The 20615-nt window shown below is 37.9% G+C and overlaps 1 protein-coding gene and 1 pseudogene across 2 annotated transcripts in view; both read left to right on the top strand.

Moving 5' to 3' along the window:
- LOC118524408 (DNA primase large subunit) overlaps positions 1 to 20615 on the top strand; it is a 324736-nt gene that overhangs the window by 219398 nt on the left and 84723 nt on the right. The gene's annotated exons all lie outside the window — the stretch shown is intronic.
- On the top strand, positions 2273 to 3090 carry LOC118538149 (nucleoside diphosphate kinase, mitochondrial pseudogene; annotated as a pseudogene).

Here is a 20615-nt window from a genome sequence, read left to right as displayed (position 1 = left end):
GAGAAACAAGTAGTACCTCCAGCACTTTGGAGCTGCAACATTGTTGTACTGCGTAGACCTATGTATTGCTTCTCCCAACTCCTTTCTAAAAATTAAGTTGTTCTGTTCCTAGTCAGTTGACTGCCTAATTAGTGTCTATTTCTTTCTCTCATCTTCCCTTGCTTGTGTTTGTTGCAGACATTTATTTAGTTGTTGTTGTTGTTGAATACTATGAATACTTTTCTATCTAAAGTTATACTTCATATTGGAGGAGAATTTGACAGTAAAATGGCCTAAAACTGTATGTAGTAGTTTTTGTAACTGTCATCGAGAGTATAAATATTAAAGTAGCATGTCCCTAGATATCTTGTATTAAGGTTTAGCAATTTTTGTATTACAGTGTACAATTCTTGTTTTCTCATGAACATTTTTTAATAGTAGTAAGGTGATTGTAATGTGCAACTTAAGGTTCTGATGCTATTTTTTAGTTATTTTTTATTAGGAATTCAATGTATTAAGTCAGTGCCTCTGTGTATGTAAAAAGTAGCCATCTGTCTGTAAAATGTTTATTCAGAGGTGTTAGTTTGGATTGGTTATTTCCCTCTTCTTTTAAAACTTTTTTCAGACTCGCACACACTCCCCAGTAGATGGTGTTAATAATGCAGAGGTGCCACCTAGTATAGCTACCAGTTACTTGCTACTACCAGATAGTACTCTCATAATATGGGGCCCTTAGCACTGCCTCATATTTATTGGTTATTTGTTCATTTATAATCTATATCCTACAGTTAGAACAAAGACTATAAAAAAGCAGGTATCTTGTCTGTTTTGTTGTTGCATGTCCAAGCACCTAGAACAGTGCCTGACTTATAGTAGGCACCCAGTAAATGTTTATGGAATGAACTGAAGAATAAGTCTCCATACAAATAAATACCCGGAAGACTAGAAAATTTCATCTGTTTTCCCCAGATTTCTTCACATAACTCAGAGCACAGTACTATACGATTATTTGTTAATATGCTGTTATTCTATTTATAGTGAACTTGAAGCTGAATTAAACCAAGAATTCTAATGGAACCTGAAATTTGCAATAGAAACTATTTATTTTATGAATTAGATTTCTCATCAGGGGCTTGCCTAAGTGGCCCATGGTATAAAAACAGTTAAGAACCCTTAAAGGTTATCATAGCAGAAGATAGGGCTTCTAGTTTATTGTCTTATACTTGTTTTTTTATTCAGTAATTACAATTTCCATTTTTTCCTGCTATATTAAAATAGAATACCAATAGTGATCTATCTTCATTGAACTTTGTACATACCATCTTTAGAACTGTTATCAAATTGTAATATCTTTGTTTGCGTGTGTGTCTTATGACTAGATTTTGAGCTACTTGAATGCAGGGACTGACTTTTCCACTTTGGGTCTCAGGGACTTAGCACAAGACCTGACAACTGTTAGATGTTTGGTGAATACATGGTCAGTTCTGCCAAAGCTTTGAAAAGTGGCTTTCAGTATAATAAATTTTTTTGTTTCTTTTTAGATAGAGGTATATTTCTAACAAGTTATGAAACATTAACAGTTATTTTAGTAGCTAACCAAATTTGTTGTCTTAACATGTATTTTTCTAAATCAAAATTATGGGTTGGAAGAATAATATAACTATAAAGGAAGTAGTAATCAGTTATCATCACTGTTATTTAATTTCCAGAAATATAGTTTCAGTTACAGATTTTTTTAAAAAAGTTTTTATTTATATATTTTGACAGAGACACAGCAAGAGAGGGAACACAAGCAGGGGGAGAGGGAGAGGGAGAAGCAGGCTCCCCGCTGAGCAGGGAGCCCGACGCAGGGCTCGATTCCAGGACCCTGGGATCATGACCTGAGCCGAAGGCAGATGCTTAACGACTGAGCCACCCAGGTGCCCCCAGTTACAGATATTTAAATAATATAGTAGTCAAACTCTGATTCTCATTAAAAGTACAAAGAAATATGCATGTGTGTGTATATATACATACATACTTATTCCATTTACTTTGCATTCATTGACTATTCAACAGATTTTTATTGAGTCACCATGGCAAGTGTTGTTCTGGAGATACTGCAATAAAAGACACAAGCCTTACTAAGATTTTACAGACTCCAAATACACAAATTCAGTATGATAATTGCTGTGGTAGAGATGGTCATAGGATTCTGTAGTAGAACAGAGGAGGGGGCTGACAGAAAGAATAGTTACTGAAGAGTTGCCCGCGCTCTTTCTGCGCTCAGCCAGTGGCCCGCGGGCTGAGGGTCATGGGCGGCCTCTTGGGGCACGCGGGGCTGCTGAGTGGCCTGTGGGCCCCGGGCCTGAGCCTGCTCTCACGCCCCAGCTCGGGAGGGTCCTCCTGGACCTGGGAGCGGACCCTGGTTGTGGTGAAGCCAGATGGGGTGCAGCGACGGCTTGTTGGGGATGTGATCCAGCGCTTTGAGAGGAGGGGCTTCAAGCTGGTGGGGATGAAGATGCTGCAGGCGCCACAGAGAGCCCTTGCTGAGCACTATCATGACCTGCAGAGGAAGCCCTTCTACCCAGCCCTCATCAGCTACATGACCTCTGGCCCCGTGGTGGCCATGGTCTGGGAAGACCTCAACGTGGTCTGCTCCTCAAGGGCCATGGTAGGACACACCAACTCAGCTGAGTCTGCCGCTGGAACTATCAGGGGGGGCTTCAGCTCCACATCAGCAGGAACATCATCCATGCCAGCGACTCTGTGGAGGGGGCCCAGAGGGAGATCCAGCTATGTTTTCAGAGCAGTGAGCTGGTGGACTGGGCAGATGAAGGCCACCAGAGAAGCATCTACCCACCCTGAGCACTCAGGCTGCCCTCAGCCACCCCAGCAGCCACCCAGGATCAACTACCTCTGTCGTCCAGAACTTGAGCCCACACCCATGGTCTGCCCTTCTGTCCCAGATGACCTCCCTGTCTACCTTCTGCCCCACCCCAGCCCAGAGGGGTTGAACAACCAACTTTATGTGCCTTTTAGTATCCTAAGCCAGTAAGAAATCGGACCAAATCTGTTCTGTACCAAAGTGCCAGACAACCTTTGGGGCATCTCCAAAAGTGTGTAGTGTAACCTCCCTTCCCCCCCAAAGGGGGGTGGGACATTAAAATTCGCTGTGTTGTGTAGGGGCGTGGGTCGTTTATTACAGTTTCTGCTATCTCTGAGGTAGGGCTTTATGCAAAGTTGTAAGAGTTTGAGAGTAGAAATAAAGCTTACTCTCTCTCTCTCTTTCACTAACACACACACACACACACACACACACACACAGAATAGTTGCTGAATGTGTCACTGAGTGGGGATGTCACATTTGGCAGGTAAAGTTAGCAAGAAGGGAGTTCCATGTTGGGGGGACTGCATTTCAAGGGACCATTAGATAAAAGACTGTGGCCTCTCCTATAGGTGGTGGAAACCTGAACTGTAGAAGTATAATTGTAACTCGAGATAAGTCTGTAAATACAGGCTTTTATTTTAACATAATTACTAAAGATAGATGGATTAGTAGGCCAGTAGGAAGTGGTCTTGCTAGATGGGTAACTGCTAACTGGGATCAGGTCATATGTGTAAGGCCAATTGATGATTGTAGTTTAGTTAGATATATATAATTTCATAACTTTGAATAATTTACTCAAATTGTACAATGAATCTGAGATGTTATGAAGATTTACTGAGAAAGAGAAAATAGTATGAACAAAGTTTCCACTTGCATTTCCATTTGGTTCAAATTAATTTGGCTTCTTTAAATATGGATATCTGATTATATGGGCCAACATTAATTTTTTAAAAATACTTTTGCTTTAGGATTTTCATCTGCTTTGGTAATAAGGTGAGTTGAGTGATAGAAGTAAGTAGAAAACAGTTGCAAAACATTGTGGTGAGAAGGAAAGTATTGCTGAAGGAAGTTACTAGAGTGGATTGTGTTAGAGATGGTTTCTTGAACATCAGTCCTGAATTAGGATTTGAAGCAAGTGAACGACATGTATGAATACAGAGGTAGGGAAGGAAAAGAATGTACAATGAACAAGAAATGAGAGAAAGGTAGGCAAAGCATTGTTCTTCCTCCTGTTACTTGTTTTTCTTTCATTATTTGATAATTATATTATTCCATTATTTAGTATTTATTCACTGAGGGCTTTTTTAATTTTGTTTTTTGGGGTTTTTTTGGTCAGCTAATTTAGGAGTTGTTGAGATTTTTGGCTGTTGTCATTTTTAAATTGTTGCTTTCAGGCTTCTTTATGGAGACTTTTTGTCAGTATATTTGAATATCATTTTTATTTGGGTGCCTATTGTACTAGTGGATAAGGGATTTTTGTATTAAAACATCAACCATTTCCAAGAGAATATTCTGTTGTTAATGAAAGATCGTGTGAACTAATTGCTTTAGGGTATACCTGACTCCCAAAATACTCGTTTCATAAGGTAGGGTTTTTATTCTTGGATTTAGTTGTATTGAGTATGAATATTTATGATGTATTAAAAATTTTAAAATAAAGCCTTTTTATGAGTATAGTTGATACATAATGTTAACTTAGTTTCAGGTATACAGCATAGAGGTTCAACAACCCTGCACTTTGCTGTGCTCACCACAAGTGTAGTTACCATCTGTTACCATGCAACACTATTACAGTATACTGACTATATTCCTTATGCTATACCTTTATTCCCATGATTTATGCATTTCATAACTGGAAACCTGTATTTCCCACTCCCATTCACCCATTTTACCCATTCACTGACTGCCCTGTCTTCTGGCAAGCACCAATTTGTTTTCTGTATTTATAGGTCTGAGTCTGCTTTGTTTGTTTTATTTGTTTTGTTTTTAGATTCCACATAAAAGTCCAGTCATATGGAATTTGTCTTTCTTTGTCTGATTTATTTCACTTAGCATATAACCTCTGGGTCCATCCATGCTGTTGCAGATGGCAAGATCTCATCCTTTATTATGGCTGAGTAATATTCCATTGTATAAATATACACTTCTTTATTCATTTACTGATGGACACTTGGGCTGCTTCCATATCTTGGCCATTTTTATTTTATTTTATTTTATTTTATTTTATTTTTTTTATTTTTTTTATTTTTTTATTTTTTTATTTTTTTTATTTTATTTTTTTATTTTTTTATTTTATTTTATTTTACTTTATTTTATTTTTTTATTTTATTTTTTTATTTTATTTTATTTTATTATTTTATTTTATTTTATTTTATTTTATGAGAGAAAGAAAGAGCAAGCATGGGGGGCGGGCAGAGAGAGATGGAGAGCGAGAGAATCCCAAGCAGACTCCCTGCCAAGTGTGGAGCCCAATGTGGGGCTCAGTCCCACAACCCCGAGATCATGACCTGAGCTGAAATCAAGAGTCAGACGTTCAACTGACTGAGTCATCTAGGTGCCCCAATCTTAGCTATTTTAAATAATACTTCAATAAACAAAGGGATTCATACATTTTTTTTTTGAATTAGTGTTTGCGTTTTCTTTGGATAAATACCCAGTAGTGGAATAACTGGTTCGTATGCTAATTCTATTTTTAATTTTTTGAGGAACCTTCATACTATATTCCACAGTGGCTGCACCAATTTACATTTCCGCCAACAGTGCATGAGGGATCCTTTTTCTTCACATTTTCGCTAACACTTGTTATTTCCTGTCTTTTTTATACTAGCTGTTTTTACAGGTATGAGGTGTTTTTCATTTGCATTTTTCTGATGATTAGTGATGTTGAACATCGTTTCATGTGTCTGTTGGCCATCAGAATAGAAAAATGTCAATTAAGGTTCTCTGCCCTATTTTTAATCAGATTACTTGTTTTTGGGGGTGTTGAGTTATATAAGTTCTTTATGTATTTTGGATATTAACCCCTTATTGGATATATCATTTGCAGATATCTTCTCCCATTCATTAGGTTGACTTTTTGTTTTGCTGATGGTTTCCTTTGCTGTGCAAAAGCTTTTATTTTAATGTAGTTCCAGTAGTTTATATTTGCTTTTGTTTCCCTTGCTTTAGGGGACATGTAGAAATTGCCAAGGCCAATGTCAAAAAAAAATTCCTGCTCATATCCTCTTCTAGGATTTTTATGGTTTTAGGTCTGACATTTAGGTCTTTAATCCATTTTGAGTTTATTTTTGTGTATGGTGTAAGAAAGTGGTTCAGTTTCATTCTTTTGCATGTAGCTGTCCAGTTTTCCCCACACCTTTTATTGCAGAGACTTTTTCCCCATTGTATATTCTTGCCTCCTTTGTCTTAGATTAGTTGACCATATAAACATGGGTTTATTTCTGGGCTCTATTCTGTTCCACTGATCTGTGTATCTGTTTTTGTGCCAGTGCCATATTGTTTTGATTACTGTAGCTTTGTAGTATATCTTAAACATCTGAAATGGCAATACATCCATTTTTGTTTTTCTCAAGATCACTTTGGTGGCTTGAGGTCTTTTGTGGTTCCATACAAATTTTAGGATTATTTGTTCCAGTTCTGTGAAAAAAACTGTTGGTATTTTGATAGGGATTTCATTGAATCTGTAGGTTGTTTTGGGTAGTATGCATATTTTAACAATATTAATTCTTCAAATTCATGAGCATGGAATATCTTTCCATTTGATTGTGTCATTTTCAATTTCTTTCATCATTGTTTTATAGTTTTCAGAGTACAGGTCTTTCACCACCTTGGTTGTATTTATTCCTCGGTATTTTATTCTGTTTGGTGCAATTGTAAATGGGATTGTTTTCTTAATTTCTTTTTTTGCTGTTTGGTTATTAGTGTGTAGAAATGCAACTGGTTTCTGTGTATTAATTTTGTATCCTGCAACTTTACTGAATTCAGTTATTTCCTCTAGTGGTTTTTTGGTGGTGTGTTTAGGGTTTTCTATGAATAGTATCACCTGCAAATAGTGAGTTTCATTTCTTCCTTAACCATATAGACGCCTTTTTTCTTTTTTCTTGTCTGATTGCTGTGGCTGCAGCTTCCAGTACTATGTTGTCTTGTTTCTGATCCTAGAGGAAAAGCTCTCAGTTTTTCACCATTAAGTATGATGTTAGCTGTGTGTTTTTCATATATGGCCTTTATTATGTTGAGGTTTTTCCCTCTAAACCCACTTTGTTGAGAGGTTTTTTTTTTTTTAAATCATGAATGGATGGTGAATTTAGTCAAATGCTTTTTCTGTATTTATTGAGATGATCACATAATTTTTATTTTTCATTAATGAGGTGTATCACATTGTTTGATTTGCGAATGTTGAGCCTTTTTTGCATCACCCATGTAAATCCCACTTGATCGTAGTGAATGCTCATTTTAATGTATTGTTAAATGCAGCTTGCTAATATTTTGAGGATATTTGCATCTGTGTTTATCAGAGATATTGGCCTGTAGGTTTCTTTTCTGTATCAGGGCAATGCTGGCCTTTCCTTCCTCTTCTTTTTTTTGGATTAGTTCGAGAGTAGGTATTAACTCTTCTTTAAATGTTTGATAGAATTCATCTTTGAATTCATCTCATTCTGGACTTCTAGTTTTTGGTAGTTTTTTGAGTATTGATTCAATTTCCTTACTAGTAATTAGTCTATTCATGTTTTTTATTTCTTTCTGTTTCAGTTTTGGAAAAATGTATGTTTGTAGGAATTTATTTCTTCTAGGTTGTCCAGTTTTTTTGGCATATAATTTTTTATAATAGTCTCTTATAATCCTTTGTATTTCTGTGCTGTTGGTTGTTATTTCTCCTCTTTTATTTGTGATCGTATTTACTTGGGTCCTCTCTATCTCTTTCCCTCCCTCTGGTCCTCCTGCCCTCTTTCCCTCCTCCCCCCCCTTTTTTTGGATAAGTCTGGCTCAAGGTTTATCAATTTTGTTTTTCTTTTCAAAGAATCAACTCTTGGTTTCATTGGTCTTTTCTGTGTTTTTTTTTTTTTTAAGTCTCTCTGCCATTTATTTGTGCTCAGATCTTTATTATTTCCTTCCTTCTAATCTTGGACTTTGTTCTTTTTTTAGTTCCTTTAGGCATAAAGTTAGATTGTTTATTTGAGCTTTTCTTGTTTCTTGAGGTAGGCTTGTATAGTTATGTATTTTCCTCTTAGAACTGCTTTAGCTGCATCCCAAAGATTTTGGACCATTGTGTTTTATTTTCATTTGTCTTCGTGTATTTTTTTTTTTCTACATTGATTTCTTTGTTGACCTAGTGGTTGTTTAGTATCATGTTTAGCTCCACATGTTTGTGTTTTTTCCCGTTTTTTCTTGTGATTGATTTCTATTGTCATACTGTGGTTGTTGTTGGAAAAGATGCATGATATGATTTCAGTCTTCTTAAATTAATTATTGAGATTTGTTATATGGCCTAATGTGTGATCTATCCTGGAGAATGTTCCATATGCTTCCTTATTGATTTTCTGCTTGAATGATTTATCCATTGATATAAATGGGGTTTTAAAGTCCCCTCTATTATTGTATTTCTGTCAGTTACTCTCTTTATTTCTGTCAATATTTGCTTTGTGTATTTAGGTGTTCCAATATTGGGTGCATAGATATTTACAACTGTTTTATCGTCTTGTTGGATTGATCCCTTTATCATTATGTAAGGCCCCTCTTTATCTCTTGCTACAGTCTTTGTTTTAAAGCCTATTTTGTCTGATAGAAGTAATGCTACCCTGACTTTTTTTTTCTCTTTCATGGACATCTTGTTTGAAACTCTGGTTCCTGAACTTGAGTGTCTATTTTTTCCCCTAGTTTAGGGATGTTTTCAGCTATTATTTTTTCATATAAGTTTTCTGCCCCTTTCTGTTTCCTCCATCTTGGACCCTTACCCTTATTATGTGAATGGTTGCTTGATTTTGTCCAAGATATGCCTTAACCAATCCTCATTTTTTTAAATTATTTTTTTTCTCTTTGCTCTTCAGTCTAGGTACTTTCTAATTGCCTTGTCTTCCAAGTCACTGATCCATTCTTCTTCATCCAGTAATTTACTCTTGCCTCCCTCTAATGTATTTTTTGTTTCAGTCATTGTATTCTTCAGCCTGATTGGTTCTTTTTTATATTTTCTATCTCTTTGTTGAAGGTCTCACAGAGTTCTTCCACACTCCTCTCCATCCCAGTGAGCATCTTTATGATCATTACTTTAAGCTATTTATCAGGCATATTCTGTTTCTTTTGAGATTTTGTTTTGTGCTTTTTGGGGAGCATATTCCTCTGTCTCCCCCTTTTGCTTTACTTTCTATGTTTGTTTCTGTGATTTAGGTAGAACAGTTACTTCTCCTAAACTTGAAGAAATGATTTTGTGTATGGTTGTTCTCTGTGTAGCCCATGTGTACCTCATGATTTTGGCTGGCTGGCTGGTTGGAGCTGTGGCTGGTATGGGCTAGGGGTCATGGGGCCATGCTGGTGAGAGTGCTGGAGCTGAAGTGGATCTAGGCTGTGGTGGTCCTAAGGCTCTATGTGCAATGGATGCCCTGGCAGGACAGCTGAAGTTGAAGTGGGTGCAGGCTAAGGGGTTCCTGGGGCTCTTTGTGCAGGGGGCACCCTGGCAGGAATGTTGAAGCTGAAGGGCATGCAAGCTGGGGATCCTGGGGCTCTCTGTATAGAAGGCGCCCTGGTAGGACAGCTAAAGCTGAAGTGGGTGTGGGCCAGTGTGGTCCTTGGGCTCTCCATGCAGAGGGTGCCCTGGCAGGATAACTGAAGCTGAAGTGGGTGTAAGTCGAGGTGTCTCAAGGTGCTCAGCACAGGGGGCACCCCAGCAGGGTAGCTGGAGCCAAGGCTGGTATGGGTTAGGTGTCTTTTTTTTTAAATAGAAGTTTTTTTTTGTTGTTGTTGTTGTTTTTAAGTAATCTCTATATCCACCATGGGGCTCAGACTCTCAACCCCGAGATCAAGAGTCACTTGCTCCACTGACTGAGCCGGCCTGGGGCCCTTGGGTTGGATGTTCTGGGCCTTCTGCACAGGTGCGCTTTGTCAGGGTGGCTAGAACTGAAGCAGGTGTTGGCTGGGAGGTCCTAGAGTGCTCTCCACTGGGTGTACCCTTGCAAGCTGTCTGAAGCTGATGCGATATGAGCCTGGTGTGTTCAGGGGTATCCCCGTGTGCACTGACCTGGGCCATCTTGGTCGAATGGCTCCTGCTGGTGTGGGCTCAGGACTCAGTGAGGTGGCAGGTCATTTAGGGCGCATGGACTCTGCCCCCTTTCACATTATCGAAATGAAGGGGGAGCATAAACCAAGGCTTTTGCCAGCCCCTCTAACCTGGAGAGAGTTCTAACTGCTGTTTGAGTTCCAGGGCTGGCTTTTTTGTATGCTAGTTGCCCTTAGAAACCACGGCTTTTCTTCTTTGCCCTTTTTTTCCTTGCCCCAGTGCCTCTGGGGCTGCTGTGGGCTAGGGCCCTGGTGCTGGATGAGTTGGCAAGCCAGCTGTGGTGACTGGATCGTGCTCCATTGTGCCCTCTCAAGGTGAGGGGAAGTGTAAATTGTGGTGTTCACCAGTCCCTTAGATCCAGAGAGAGTTCCAGCAGCACCCCTGCCCTTTGGCAGAGTTCTAGGGATGACTCTTTTATATGCTGGTTGCTCTTTTAAACCAGGGCTTTTTTTTCCTGTGTCCCAGGGGAGATGGATCCGCTCCTGGTCTCTCAGTACTATCCCTCCCCACTGCAGCATTCAGGTTGGAGATTCCCTTCATTACCATAGATATCTCTTGCCACTCTCTCTTTTGTCGGGCAGAAGCTGTTCAGTCAGCCCTCGGTTCTTCTTCAGGAGGTAATATTCTATGAAGAACTGTGGATTTGGTGTGTCCACGGAGGAATGAGTGTAGGTTCTTCCTGTGTCACTATCTTGGACCAGAACTTCAAAAACAAAGCCTTTTCAGTTACCCTTGTTGTTGGGGGGTGAGGACATTTTAAAATTGCATTTAGGTTGTCAAATTGGATTCTTGGGATTTGTGAATGATTCTCCAAGAGGTATTTGAAGTTTTAAATGTCTTATTTCTTAAGTAAGTTCTTAGATTCCTAAAATAAATGCACCTATGCTTTAGGAAGTAAAATAGATTTAATTAATTATAGTACAGTTTTATGCAAGTTTTTCTTAGTTGTAATTTTAATTTACATGCCAGTCTACCTGAGAAAAAGCCTCACCCTGTGTGTAAGAGATAAAATTAATCAAACCTCTATTTAAAGCCTGAAAAAAACATATCCCTAAAACACTTTTTCACTTGGAACTTGAATATTAAATTGTATCAGCCACTAGCTTTAAGAATTAAATTGAACCAGATAATTCTACTAATAAATTCAAAGCAATGTGTCCTCTTAATCAGATTGCTTATAGTGTTATTGTTCTGAATTGCTTTGACCTGGCTCTATTGGATATTAAGCACAATATATATTATGTACATTTTATATTCCTGAAATTCCTGTCCCTGGTGATCGCATACTTAAGGTCTACTACATGTTGTTATAATTGGGTAAAGGAACATTTAGCACAGTTTAAAAAGCCAAAATAAGCTTTTGTCCTAGAATCCTGCCTCCATCATGACTTGAAACAGACTTATGTTATTAAAAATTGACCAGCAAAGGAGTAAATATTTGGCTGACGGTGGTGGTGTGAGTATAAGTCATATTTATTGCTGAGGTTTTTGTTTTTAAGACCCGTGGTTCTCCCAAGGCTCATCCCAGCAGCATCAGCTTCTTCATCATCTGGGAATTTGTTAGAAATGCACACTCTCTGAGTCAGACTCTGGGGGTGGGTCCCACAGTTTGTGATTTAACAAGAATTCCAGGAGAAATCGATGCACACTAAAGATCGGGAACCAGTATTTTAAGATATTGTCCTTATAGATGTATAAATTGGTTATTAGCTTATCAAAATATAGACATTGAAAATCTTCAGCACTCATTCGTTCTCCTCTGGCAGTTTGAGTACAATATGTTGTCCTTTATCAATAACCCACACATATATATTTGAATCCCTACTACATGGCAGGTACCAGTGTATACTAAATGAATGAATACGTACAGCAGTTTCTTATCTGGTGTACTGCTAATGAATTTCCAGTATCTCCAGTGTTGATCCCATGAACCCTTGAGGAAGCTGGGCTGGACCTGGGTTACTCAAAGCTAATTGCTTTCGGCTGTGAGTAGTTTCTTCCATTTATTGTAGAGTGCCTTACAGATATCATTTTATATGTGCTTAGTGACATGAAAAAGGTGGGAAAGAACGAATATAGAGTCCAGATTTAGAGTCAGACTGAGTTCAGATTTGGTTCCACTATATACAGACCTTTGGCAAATCACCTGATATGTGTCCTTATCTATAGAATGTGGATGATAATCACATATATGTATGTAGATATACAGATATGTCTCTATACTTTATTAATTATGGTGAGGATTCAGTCAAGGTTTGGTATAGATTCTTACATATAGTAAGTGCTAGCTATTCTTAGTCTAGGAATTTCTGGGAAGGAGAGGTTAGCTTGACATGGAGTAATCAGTTAAGTTTCCACAGGTAGAATAAAGTTAGGTGCTGGCTTATTAAGAGGTTTCATGCACCTGGAATGGAGAGGGAAATTAAGGGGGAAGAAGGGAATTAGGGACCAAATTCCAACAGAGATAGTTTATGTTTTAGGAAATTTCAAGGGATATCGACTAATGGAATGTATTTCAGGCTGTGTAGTGGGGTTCAACTAGCAAAAGGGGGCAGAAAGAAAGTCATAGGGAGATTGAGTTGTGTGATTTATGCCCTGCTCCCCCTCTCCCCTTTAACAAGTATATTTGTGTCTTCATCTACTTTCATATGTTGGAATTCTGTGTAAGATTTCACTTAAATGGAGGATTTTGCTACTTAAAAATATTTTTAAAATACTGTTCTAGTTTATTTGTGGTGTAGAATTTAGAAAAATAGTAGGGGTGAGGAGGGAGAAAAGGAGAAGAAAGATGAGTGCCAGAATATAGTTGCTTTAAATGAACTTTGGTTTTAGTCAAGAGAAAGAAGTCGTTAGTGAATTTTAAATGGGAGGGGAATTATTTTTTCAGAAGATTAATCTGGAGAATGCATGCACACTTGAAATGGGGAAGAGAGTAGGAATGGGATAAATAGTTGACCAGATTAGGTCTTATTGTGATGATGATAAGAACAAAATGGGAAAGGTGGATTTAAGAAATGTTTTGAGGAATAGTTTATAGAGTAGCATGAGGAAAGAATGAAATTTAACTCAGGTGATCAGCCTAAGTAATTTAGAAAGGTTAGAACAGCTCCACTGATGTAGGTGATGGGCAGGGAGCTGAATTGTCTGGGATTAGAGTGGAGGAGAAATTGATCATGAGGTTGGTTTTAGGTGTAAATTTGAAATTATGTCCAAGTAGAAATTCTTGTTGGTTGATTGATTGGCTTGTTTGTTCCAAGTCTGTGATTGTTTATTGAGTACTTCTATTGTGAAAGGCACTGTTCTGTAAGAAGAAACATGGACATGTGGATTTGGGAGTCACTGAAATAAAAATGAGAGAAAAGTCCTTTGAAGGTAAATAAGCTGGCGAATGGAGAGTATAGAGAGAAATTTAGAGAGCAGAGGAGTCAACTGTGAGGGAATACTCTCTCATTTTGAAATGGAAATGGAGGAACCTAAAGTAGAAGCAGAATTTATCAGAAATATTGGAGTAAAAGGGAGGAAACAGTCTGGGGTCCTGGGCACTTTTTTTTAATTTTATTTTTTCAATTTTATTTATTTTATTTAAAGATTTTATTTATTTTACAGAGAGAGACAGCGAGAGAGGGAACACAAGCAGGGGGAGTGGGAGAGGGAGAAGCAGCCTTCCCACGGAGCAGGGAGCCCGATGCGGGGCTCCATCCCAGGACCCTGGGATCATGACCTGAGCCGAAGGCAGACGCTCAATGACTGAGCCACCCAGGCGTCCCCTGGGCACTTTTTTTTAAAAAAGAGGAGAATTTCAAAAGTAAGGTGTACTTGCTACTTTCAGCATGGATATTGTTCTTAGGAAGTCATTCTAGGAAAGGAACAGAAGACAGATTTCCTAGTCTTATTGACCATATGTGGAAATGGAGGCAATAGAAATAGAGTATTTATTCTAGAAGTCTCGAGAAGTCAGGAAGAAAAGAAATAGAACATTAGCTATAGAGGATGACTGGGCCAAGGAAAGATTGTTTTCATGCTCACATGGGCAGAATCAGTGAAACTCTTGGAAATGGAGATGTGCTGGGAATAATTGAGGAAACAAGGCTCGAGGAAAAGAAAGGTAATTTGTAAACATATATTTATAGTATAAGTCTCCCTTCCCGTATGATGCTCTCTGAGAGTAGGGACCATTTCTGCCTTTTTTCACCACCAGACACTCAGCACTTGGCACGGCACCTGCAAGGTCGTAGCTGTTCGGTAAAATTTGTTGAGTGAATGAATGCATTACATACGGAGTTTAGTGAGGATCCCTATTTGTCTGAGACCTGAAGAGTGTATGAGAGATTTTAAGTTGGTAAAGAAGTGTTGGAAGGATGGAAGAAGAGCTGGGGAAGCTCATGCTGACTGCCCATCTTTTCAGTAAAGTAGGCAGGCAATTTATTTACCAGAAGGATCTGGTGCAATTAAGGCTTAAGGGAAGTTGAAGAGAGTGTAGAATAACACTTTCTGGAAAGATGCTAAGGAGTTCACCTAAAATAAATAAAACGATTGCTAAGCTACGGAATGATTACAATTTGATCATTTATTGAGAGCCTAGCATATGCCAAGCACTATAATTAATACTTTACATGCACCGTTTAATGGCATTCTTTCTTTTTTTTTTTAAAGATTTTATTTATCTATTTGACAGAGAGACAGCGAGAGAGGGAGCACAAGCAGGGGGAGCGGGAGAGGGAGAAGCAGGCTTCCTGTGGAGCAGGGAGCCCGACGTGGGGCTCAATCCCAGGATTCTGGGATCATGACCTGAGCTGAAGGCAGACGCTTAACGACTGAGCCACCCAGGCACCCACCGTCTCATGGAATTCTTAAAATAGTCCTAGGGAATAGGTATTATTTAGGTCTCGTTTACGAATGAGAATATAGTACTAGGCCATAAATTTGTAATTGGCTAAGTCAGCACTTTATATTGCTTTTTCTTGTGGCCTTAGAGCAGAAGCAGAAAGGGCAGAAGGTAAAATTTATTCAGGTTCAGGAACTGGCAAAACAGGCATGCTGTTACTTAAATCCTTCCTGTGTTCCTTATTTCCTTTAATCTCACAACAACACTGCAAGGTAAATATTAATCCTCCTTTTATGGAGAGTTTAATGTGTTTTCCCCAGGTGGCAGAGGTAGTACATCCCCAGTTAGAACCCAGTCTATTTTATTCCAAACCCTGTGCTTTCCCCAGTACTCTCAAGAAGAAGAATAGATAATGTTGTTTAGATAGACATTGGTGTGACCAACCATACAGACTTAAGAGGACACAATTAAGAACAGAGGTTTTCAGTTTTATTTAATCACCTGAGCTTCAATCATATCATCAATTAAAATGGGGACAATAGTAATGCCTGCTAAAGCGTTGCAAAGAATTAAGTGGATACATGAAATGCTATGTAATCTATAAAGTGTTAAACCAATATTAGTTAATAATAATTTAAAAACAATAAATATTATTCTATAATCATTCACATGTTTTCTCAATGTATTTATAAACCTTTAACTTGTAGACTGAAACCTTAATAGTTTACTAATTGGTTATGTTAATTATAATAATTGATTATGTTTTTGGTTTTCTTTCAAAGCAACTTTGTTTTGCTTGAATATTCACACCAGTGATATCCTAGGAAAGTAATTTGAATGCAATAAAAAATAGTTTCTTGCAAAAGTAGTCTAATCTCACTGTTGTTCTTGGGTACCAATTTTAAAGGTACCTTTAGCAGTTACCAGGTCATCTGGAGTATATTTTTTAAAGTTTTGTGCAAAATTTCTGTTATATTCTCTCTTCTTAACATTTTAATGTATGATAAAGTTGTGTGCATATTAAGGGTATATGTCTTATCTCCATGCCTTCCATTGCATTTGGAATACAAATTTTAGATAACACAGTATAAGAATTAATATTTAAACATTGACTCGAGCAGGTTGGACTTGATTTCATGAATTGTCAAGAGGCTAGCTAGTCAAATTTTCAATTAAATTATGTAGTGTGGGGGCGCCTGGGTGGCTCAGTCGTTAAGCGTCTGCCTTCAGCTCAGGTCGTGATCCCAGGGTCCTGGGATCGAGCCCCGCATCGGGCTCCCTGCTCAGCGGGAAGCCTGCTTCTCCCTCTCCCACTCCCCCTGCTTGTGTTCCCTCTCTCACTGTGTCTCTCTCTGTCAAATAAATAAATAAAATCTTTAAAAAAAAAAAAATAAATTATGTAGTGTGTTAAGCCTATCGTTAGAATAAAACAGATGTTATTATCCCTCCCCCCAACACTATTCTGGAAAAAATTAACTTTAGTAAGTAATTGCTTTTGATATTCTACTCCAAATGCTTTTTAATTCTTAAATTATGAAAATGAGGTAAAAAGTAGAAGACTTAAACTTTAACCATTTATTTATAACTGTTGTCTTATCAGTGATACCTTATGGATTGGGTTGTATTAAAATGACATTATCCGGCATTTTAAAAATCAGGTTAAAATTTTGTTGTTCATGTATGCATTGCTTTTAGGAGAGAAGGACAATAAGACGGTACCAGTTTAACGTTTCACAGAGTATGTCTTAATTACCATGTATTGGTGGTAAATTGTCTCCAAATAAATTGGGTATGAATAAGTTCTAAAATGGGTCAGACTTCTGATACTGAGGGATTTTTTTTTTCCTGTTTGGAAGATTTATTAGTTACGAACTCTGAAGGGCCTGGTATGTGGAGAAGGTATATTCTTGGCTTTCTTAACCCTTTATGTCTCTATCATTCATCATATTCCTATAAATCTTGATTTTTTTTGTTTGTTTTACTTTAAAAAAAAAAATACTTGGCATCATCTTTCCAGTTAGTTTACTTCTGTATAAAGTAGGATTTCATTTCATTGAAAAAAAATAACCAAATAGCTATTTTGCACCTGTCAACTTGCATTTCTCTTTATAGTAAGAGATTGTAAGTTTCCATGGCTGTGGGGACTCTGAGAATGATTGTGCCTTAAAGGTGTGGTTATGGTTGTATTCAGCTCAGTCAGAAATGTAGGAACCCTGATCAGAGTAAAACATCAAGGGATGTTTACTCAAGAGGAGGTCTAGATGGTTAATGTTTTGGACTGGCAGAAATCCTAGTGAAGAAAGGCTTTTAAGTGCGAATATAGGTTCAGCAAAGGATGAGGCATAGATACTCAGGTTAAAAAATTTGGATGTTGGGGATGATATTGATGAGGGACCCTAAGAAGTAGATTGCTTTTTGACCTAGGATCCTCAGAATAAACTTGTCATTTTCTTTTGTACTGTCTCAGGTATGTCCAGGCTAACCTGTCTTTTTCTGGGTGGCTATGTTAAGAGTGTATTTTATTCAGCCATTTAACAAATATTTATCGAGTATTATATCCCATACAGTCTTCTAGATACTGGAGGTATAGCAATGAACAAAATAGACAAAAATATCAACCCTCTGGAGTTTATATTCTGGTGGGAGAGATGCAATAAAGAAATAAATATATTATGTATTTTTGGTGATAGATGCTATGGAGAAAGTTTTTCAGAGAAGATAGGGAATGTAGTTTTGAATAGGGTAGTGAGGGAAAACTTAAAAGATGACATTTTAACCACAGCTTGAGTTTGGTTGTGCATAAGAGCTCTAGGCTTGGCATTATTGTTACTTATCATATCTTAGTGGAATTGGAATAAGCAAATGTTGGTATTTACCATTTTACAATGAAGAAAACTTGTGGCAAGGAAAACAGTCCAAATGTATCCAGAAACACTGGATTTTAGAACCCTTAGATACTGTGGTTTGGATCTCTGGAAGTTGAGCTGTAGTGAAGCCAGATTTAGTCCAAAAGTTAGTGGTTCAGGAGAGGCCAGCAGGAGACAGTGGAGCACCCTTACAGGTTGAGGCTGACTCCCAGTCTGTAACACTTGGGCAGACTTAGTAGAAATCAGGCGAGAAGCCAAGCCTTAGTGGGCCTTTGCCTATACCAAGGCTATACTGAGCTCACTGCATCTCAGGTTTCAGACCCTTTGTTTTGGAGGGTTATGGTTGTAAATGAGGTATCAGGCTTTGTGATCACTCTTGGACTGACTGGGGCTTTCTCAGGCCTTTGATCCCAATAGCTTATGGGGTAAGTAAAGTAACACTCTGATAATCACACCTAGACCTAAGGATACCATGAATTAGTCAAGGTCCTGAAGTTTGAGAAAGGGAAAGATGATTTTCCTGCTAAAATCTCAAAAGAACTCTGGCTATCTTTTTATCCAACCACTGGAAAAATATCCCAAAGAGAGATGATTGATGTCTATAATATTGTCCATCAGTCTTGAGCTAAATTAATCCTGTTTAAGCTACTACGTCCTTTAATTTTTCTCCACATCTTCATACCTAAAGGCCTTTTATTTCAGCTTTTCTCTTTTTCCTTTGCATTGGTTCAGACTCACTGTCTAACACTTCCTCAGCTGTTCCGATAGATTCCTATATGTCATCCTCATTCTCTGAATTTTCACATAGACCTCAAAAAAGTAAATATCATTCCTTACACACTTAAGTTCTAGCCCTGCCTCTGGCAGATCAGCTTTGTCATCACCATGCAAAAAATCCTAGCTTTCTCTCTCTCCAACTGTCTTCTTCTCCTTCCTTGGGCAATTTTTTAGTGAGAAGTTCTTTTTATAAATAAACACTTATTTCCCATAGCCTTTCAAAATAAACTGCATGATGAAAATTCATTTCAGATATGCTGCATAGTAATATTAAAAACTCTGCAAATAAATTGTATTTTATCCTATTAGATTTATTCAGACAGTGCAGTGGGAATCAAAGCATTTGTCAGAATGAGTAAATATTTATGAAACAATACATCATTGTCATTAGCTTAGGTAGTGGCTAAGTGATATTGTTTAGTTAATGGATATATAAAGGTAAAATCAGAATGATAAAAACTGACATTTCACTGGAACTATGCATTAAAGACATTTTTATTTGTATAACTATGGTAATTTAGATCTAATGATAATACCTTTTTTTTTTTTTTTTAAGATTTTATTTATTTAACAGAGAGAGACACAGCGAGGGAAGGGAACACAAGCAGGGGGAGTAAGAGAGGGAGAAGCAGGCCTCCCATGGAGCAGGGAACCCGATGCAGGGCTCGATCCCAGGACCCCAAGATCATGACCTGAGCCGAAGGCAGAGGCTTAACGACTGAGCCACCCAGGTGCCCCGAATGATAATACTTTTAAACATATTTAAAGATGAACTGTGCTTTCTTTCCCCTTTGATGGTTTTAAATTTTATCATAGATGTGATGTTTCTCTACCCAAATAGGGAAGAAAAAATGTATGTTGATAAATTCTCTTGGATATGAATTTCATCACAGTTACACTTTTAATTCTGCCTTCAGTTTTTAAAACCATTTAAAAATTCCCCTTGAAAGTATTTATTTAGGAAATAAAAAATTTAAGACAGTCTTTTTTTTTTTTTTTTAAGATTTTATTTATTTACTTGACAGAGATAGAGATGGGGAGAGCAGGAACACAAGCAGGGGAGTGGGAGAGGGAGAAGCAGGCTTCCCGCCGAGCAGGGAGCCTGACGTGGGGCTCGATCCCAGGACCCTGAGATCATGACCTGAGCCGAAGGCAGTTGCTTAATGACTGAGCCACCCAGGCGCCCAAGACATAGTCATTTTTATCAGTTTATTTGAATATAATATTCACTAACAAAAACGATTTCACTCAAGATGATTGAAAAAGAGATTATGAACTATTTTTCCTCATTTTCCAGGAAATGTCCCATTCTTTCTGTCTTTAAAGGTGGGTGTGGTTCCTCTTTTTGGCTAATGTTACATGCACTTTGCTTTCCCTTTCTTCTTGCTTCCTGGTATGCCTATATTAACTTACCAGGAAAGCCTTGACTCTCCTACTTGCTCTGATGTCTGGCTGTCCTCATTCTTTAGTGATACTGTGACCACAGAAACACTCTACCTTGATCGTTGGAGTTTCAAGGATGTCATAGCGCTTAAGGCTACTTCCTGTCCCGTTACTGCTTCCTTATCCCTCGGAAAGCATTGCCTTAGCCACACATGAATTCAAACGGTATGTTTCTGCAGTTTCTAAATTCTTAGTGAAAAGAACTAGAGCCAAGATGATTTCCAAGATATACCCTATGTAAGACATTCTCTATCTTTCACTGTTGTTCTCCAATTTATGGACCTTCTAGGAATAGTAAAAATAAATAAATAAGTAATCTGTCTTTAATAAGGGGCTCTTTCTGATAAGTCAACACTTACAGGTTATTTTAACATTGTTTTATGGTGATGATTATCTGCCACGGTTTTATGTATTTTAATTATTAATTTTGTTGATTGAACCTTGAGGCCTTTTACACAAACGATGCAGTTTGAATGATACTGTGGCAATCCCATTTAGTCTCTGTTTACAACCATATTGTTTCATTTCAGCCAACAAGAATAATTCCTTTCTTATGGACTCCATAGCACATATGGTTTACACATAATG

This window comes from Halichoerus grypus, chromosome 9 (assembly GCF_964656455.1).
Source record: "Halichoerus grypus chromosome 9, mHalGry1.hap1.1, whole genome shotgun sequence".
Lineage (NCBI taxonomy): Eukaryota > Metazoa > Chordata > Mammalia > Carnivora > Phocidae > Halichoerus > Halichoerus grypus.
Note: the sequence above shows the minus strand (reverse complement) of the source record. Positions and strands in the feature narration are given on the sequence as shown.